Raw genomic sequence first — 6,517 nt, 5'->3', positions numbered from 1 at the left:
ATGGCTTACTCCAACTTCAACAGTCTGCGCTTCGGTGTTGCCTATAAATAGTTGATGGTCGCAGGACTACACTTTTATCTGAACAAAGGTTTTGGCAGAATTATACACAGGATGGTACCTTACATGCCTGGAAGGGAAGAGAGTGTTTTGATAGGTTCGTGGTGAGAAGGGGTCAGTGGGTACCACTGATCTGGATCAAAAGGGGTTACTCAGGAAGCTTCTGGGAAGAATTGACATTTGACCAGACTTGTTGTGAGAGAAGAGACTGACTCGTTCATGACCCCAAGTTGGGAAGGCTCCCTTTCTGAAATAGGATGAGAGTAGGTTGTGTCGCCCTCCTGTGTCTGCCCACTTGCACATTCCTACGAGTCACACTCAAGGATCCCAGATCCTGCAGGTCAGGAAGAATGAAGGAAGTTAGCTGTAGCAGTTAAAAATGGCAAGCCTCGTCCGCCTTTCTTAGGGGTTACAACGCCTGTAGCAAGGTACAAACATACATCAATTTTATGTAGTTCCTTTAAGGTCAAAGAACCTGTATTGTTCCTGTTATCGAGTGCTGTTCCTGGCATGTGATCCTCAGGACACCTGGTCAGCGTTAACATGGACACATCAAAGAGATGAACAGCCCCTCCCGACCCTCCAGTGATGGGATAGAACAGGAAGGTTTTGGGGTGGGAATGCGATGTCTACAATCAGGTGGGCTCTGTTAGTGATCCCAGAACTTCCTGAGATGAACGAGGTTCTGTTAAAGGGAGGAATTAGCACAAAGACAGGCCATGGTATTGGTGGTTTAGGGCTGTCCTCTGTGCCATTCATTCATTCCCACAAATGTCGGTTGAGCTCTGCTCCAAGGCAGACATAGGTTTGGGGGACACAGCAGTGAGTAAGAGACAAGCACCCCTATCCTCATGCAGAGTATCTTCTGTCAACAAAAAACTTGAGCACCAGGCAGAGGTAATAAGCTGGCAAGCAAGCAGCTAGTGGGCTGCATTTAGCTTGACATGGATTTTGCTTGGCTCCTACAGTTGCTTAAATATATATATATATATATATATATATATATATATATATAACCACACTTAAATTCTGAACATTTTTTCATTTATTTTTAAATTATTTATTTTATTTTGAGACTGGGTTAAGAGACTGGTTAATTTTTGTATTTTTGGTAGAGATGGGGTCTCACCATGTTGGCCAGGCTGTCCACAAGTGAACTGCCCACCTCAGGCCTCCCAAAGTGCTGGGGTTGCAGGTGTGAGCCACCGTGCCTGGCCAAAATTCTAAAATTTTACCTGAAAGTCTTAATTTCTAGCTTCTGAAATGTGAGAAAAGTAGCAAAGCTTGCCCCAATTCCCAACAGCAACAGTCAGGCAAAGTTGAGGAGTGGCTGCTCCTTTTAGGGGAAAATCAGTGCATCAGTTCTCTACTCTGAGATCTTTTTTTCCCACCTGGCCTTTTTCTGTTTTCTTTTTTGAGATAGGGTATCCTTCATCACCCAGGCTGGAGAGCAGTGGCAATTACTGCTCATTGCAGCCTTGACCCCCTGGGCTCAAGCAGCCCTCTTGTCTTAGCCCCCTGAGCAGCTGGGAATACAGGCGTGTGCCACCACGCCCAGCTAATTTTTTAAAAATATTTGTGTAGAGACAGAGGTCTATGTTGCCCAGGCTGATCTTAAACCCCTGGGATCAAGGGACCATCCCGTTCCAGCCTCCCAGAGTGCTGAGATTATACACATGAGCCACCACACCAGGCCAAGAGCAGGGGGTTTTAAGGGACCATTTATAACTTTAAAAAACTAATCTCTCGGCCAGGCGCGGTGGCTCACGCCTGTAATCCCAGCCCTTCAGGAGGCTGAGGTGGGGGGATCACGAGGTCAGGAGTTCGAGACCAGCCTGGCCAAAATAGTGAAACCCCATCTCTACTAAAAATACAAAAATTAGCCCGGCGTGGTGGCGGACACCTGTAATCCCAGCTACTCGGGAGGCTGAGGCAAGAGAATTGCTAGAACCCCGGAGGCAGAGGTTGCAGTGAGTTGAGATTGTACCACTGTACTCCAGCATGGGCGACATATCGAGACTCCGTCTCAAAAACAACAACAAAAAACTGATCTCTGCCAGGCACGGTGGTTCATGCCTGTAATCCTAGCACTTTGGGAGGCGGAGACGGGCTGAGGCAGGAGAATCGCTTGATCCCGGGAGGTAGAGGTTACAGTGAGCTGAGATTGCACCCCATTGCACTCCAGCCTGGGCAACAGAGTGAGACTCTGTCTCAAAAAAAACAAAAACAAAAAAACAGCAACAAAAAAACCTGATTTCATGCTGGCAAGATTCAAATGTCAACTGAAGTTTGAGATTCGGAGGCCCTGATTCATTAAACCGATAGTTATGTATTGGACCTACCATGAGTTGAATGCATGCATACAGTGTGGTGGGAAGGGTCTGTGAGCCCTGAGACGCCAGAGTTTGAGAGTCTGGTGGTGCTTCTAGTCATAACAGCCACATAATAGGAAATAAAAGGAATAGTATTTATCTACTAGGTACCAGGCCTATGATAATGCTTTATATTCACTGACTTACCAAATAACTTATAAACTATACAAACTTTATTATCAGGAACTGTTAGTTATATTTAATAACTCAGGCAAAATATTCACATACTGTTACTAGTACTAATAGTCATTACCATGATTGATCTTTTAGGCTGTCTTTGACATACAGAAATGGACAGTGTCGTACGGTTCCACCTAATAAGTAGCACTTACCTCTCCTCTGTCTCAATCTTACTTCCCTACGTTTCTCTTTGCCTCTTCTTTCTCACTTAGTTTCGAATCAGTTATACTTTGTCAATTTGTAAGCTGTCTTAAATCCTTTTAGGAGCAGCATACAAATAGAAAAATACAGTCTTCCCTATCCCACAACCAAATATAACCACTAAGAACATTTTTGTGTGTTGCTTTCCAGTATTTTTCTCTGCATATTTATGTACATATTGAAGCCAGGTTGAAGACAGCCTGTAATTATGTCAACCCTGTGTTCTGTTCCGTTAGCAATTCTCCATTTAAACCTGACTCTTTGAAGTCTAGTGCTGTCTCACGAGTATGTAACACATTATTTGACTTTTCTGGAATTCTGGCTGTATCTAAGGGGATAGGTTTCCTGTCACGGAGCCTGAATGAACAATTCTGAGATTATCAACACTGCCATAGGGCCCTGAAGAAGCATCTAATGAATGCAAAAGTTCAAAGCAGTTTTGTTCAGGTGTTATTTTTGGAGACACTTTCTCTGGCTTTTATGATGCAATCCACTTTGTGCCCCTTTCTTGCAGCAGCTGCGACCAGGAAAAAAGCACTAAGTGGGCTTGCTTACTGGTCCCCAAGAGTGGGTACCCTGGGCAGGCCAGCCCGGAAGTCAGTTGCCTCCTCTCCAGGCCCTGCCTGGACAGCTAAGAGTCAAGCAGACGGTTATTCGCCATCCCTACCTCTGTTCTGTCTTCAGTAACTGGCAGGTTCATCCTGACGGGGAGTTTGGAATGAGCTAGGACTTTCCCATCAGTCTGAATTCCTGGGTTTTCCCAGGCCTGGTGACTTAGAGGGTAAGGCACCGAGCCGAGGAAGAGAAAGGAGAACCTGGACTCCTGGGTGCCTTTGTCTCAGCACACAATCACCTCCCAGGAAGGCTGTCATCCACTCACTCTTGTGGAATCTCTCTGCCACTTTGTTGTAAAGAAAGTCAGCCCCAGTGAAGGGTAAAAAGAAGTGCCAGGGGGCCGTGGGGACAAGACATATGCTGGTAGAAAGGATACTGGGGCAGGGTCTGGACAGCTGAGAATGTGTCTAGCACCGGGATGAAAATCAGTAGTTCACAGAGCTGCTTTGTTTGGCCTACTCAGTATTTTTTTAATGGTAAATTTCACATAAAGACCTGTATATCTGGCTTCCCCAGAAAAGTCAAGATCTGACAGCATCTGACCATATTTTCTCATGCAATATCTGAAGCTGGGTAGCAGCCGGCCCCAAATGGGGTGTTTCCTCTCCAGATTAACACAGAGCCCACCAACTTGTGAAATCTCACCTCATAGGACAATAGGCACAATCATATACTGAAATGAGTTGAAAAAATGGTAATACTTTTTTGATGAAAGTATTTTTTTTTTTTTAATTTTTTTGAGACAGATTCTTGTTCTGTCACGCAGGCTGGATTGCAGTTAGCTCTCACTGCAACTTCCGCCTCCCGGGTTCAAGTGATTCTCATGACTCAGCCTCTTGAGCAGCTAGGATTTTTAAAATATTTTTGGCAGAGACGGGGTTTTGCCATGTTGGTAGATGGGTTTTCAGCTCCTGGGTTCAAGTGATCTGCCCGCCTCGGCCTCCCAAAGTGCTGGGATTACAGGTGTAAGCCACGGCACCCAGTCTCGATGAAAGTATTTTAGATGTTTGTGTTTACACGTAAGGCTCTACGTTTGAGGTACTAAATGGTGATAGTATTTTGTATCTCAGATGGAATAACGATAGGAAAATGTTCTTCAGCAAATTGTACTCCCCCAAAGGGAGAGATTATAGAGTGATGAACAGACACTCCATCTACCTTTCCTCCACACTTTGTAAAAAAATTTACCATCCCACACTAGAATCAGATACCATCCCTGATCTGCTACCAAGATCTATACACATTAAGAGAACAACATTCTGTATTGAACCTGTTTTGCCTTTTTAATTGGAACATAAAAGGGATACCTTTTTCTCTTTCCAAGTTTTTAAAATTTTGGTCTCCCTCCTACATTCACTCCTTGTTGAAAGTGATGGAAAGGCAATTAGGTCTGTGTCCTACATGAAAGCCCACAGTCAGGAGGGGAGTCTCAGTGAGGTGATTGTCCCATTAAGACCTGTTCCTGTGAACCTCCAAGCACAGGGCAGAGCAGGACATGAACTAAGAGCCAGGCTTTGCCGAATCCGGGTCAAGTTCACCAAGAGCAGTGTGTGCAGCACCCTTCCTCCTCTGCACCCTGGCAATAGAGCCCTTTCTCACTGAAAACCCAAGTGGTGTCTGCAGTCCGCCTTACCCAGGTCTGGAGGCAGAGCTGAGCTTGGTGAACAGGTGCCAGGGGATTCCTGTCGTCACTGGACTCTGCTTTAGAAGCTGCTTATTGCAAAGGTACTGGTTGATCACTGTCTGAGAGTTGGATTTGAAGGCCAACACCCGCTAGCAAAACCATCATCCCTCTAATAACAGCAACCCAAGCCGATTTGATTTCTCCAGTGAAGGTTCCAGATAGTCTAATCAAGGCTTCCCACCCATCTTCTCCCAACACCAGAGGTTCCCTGTGTAAACGATCATGGTTAACTCGCACTGAATACTATTTATATGCCAAGTACCATTCCACATTCTTTACATATTTTAGCTCATTTTACTCTAACAGGGACCATTATTCCCAGTTTGCATATGAGCAAATGGAGCCAGGGAAAGCAAGGGGCAGAACAGGGAACTGATTTCCCGGAGTTTGGGCCCAGAGTCAGTGTGCTTAACCACGGCCAACACCAGCCCCAGAGAGCTCCAGGCTCTGTGGTTTCTGGAAGTCGTGCTCCCGACTCCTTCCCCTTGCACAGTGGGGAGAACTCGGTGTTGGAATGAAACTAGCTAATTCCAATAGAGCGCTTCGGCTGTTGTGAGGAGCTGGGCAACGAGTAAGCTCGCTAAGCCTCACTTTGCTCCACTATAAAACCAGGAGAGTGCAGTAGAGGAGAGGGTCTGGGTTTCGGAATAAGCCGCGGGTTTTCTTCCTGCTTAGCAAAACTTGGGTAATTGTATCAAGTCCCCTAACCCCTTAAACCTCAGCTAGAGAGGGAGCCACTCTAAGCCCCAGGGAAGGCTTTCGTGTGCTCATTGGAGACAACCTCTCCCAGCAGTGCCCGGCACAGAGCTGGGGCAAGCTGTTGTGATAAGCACGGGGGTGCACTCTCCCTGGGACAGATCCTGTCTCACAGCGGTTTGGAGAACTGTTGTATACACACGCAGGTGGCATAAGGCAGAGCAGGATGTCCGCAGCAGGCTTAGGACTCAGTGGTGATAACAGCCCCCTTCCCTTTCCTCAGCCTGACGGTCCCAGCCTTTCCCATTGCGGACCTAGAGCCCAGACTCCCAGGGCAGAAAGCTCCCCACAGACTGATAAAGCTGAACAATCCAGGCTTTGTTTCTGACAGCTTTATCCCTGACTTTCCAACTGGTTTTTATCTGTGTCTTCACGTCTCTGACCTCCTCAGCCTCACAGGAATTAGACTAGGAGGTTCAAGTTCTTGAGGAGAAGGCAGGAGCGGGGGAGCCTCGCTAGCCCCTACTTGCGGGAATCTCATGCGGACCGAGTTGGGGCGGGAGAGGGCGCGCACCAGCCAGGCTAGGGCGCACGGGGCGCCAAGGGGCGCGGGGCCGTTCGGGGCCGTTCGGGCCCGTTCGCGCGGCGGGGCCCGTCGGAGCTTTTCTGTCGGCAGCTTGGTTGGCCGCCCGTCTTCTCCGCGCAGCGGGCG

The sequence above is a fragment of the Rhinopithecus roxellana genome, chromosome 2, assembly GCF_007565055.1.
Source record: "Rhinopithecus roxellana isolate Shanxi Qingling chromosome 2, ASM756505v1, whole genome shotgun sequence".
NCBI classification, from domain to species: domain Eukaryota; kingdom Metazoa; phylum Chordata; class Mammalia; order Primates; family Cercopithecidae; genus Rhinopithecus; species Rhinopithecus roxellana.
The sequence above is the reverse complement of the archived record's forward strand: the minus strand, read 5'-3'. Positions refer to the sequence as shown.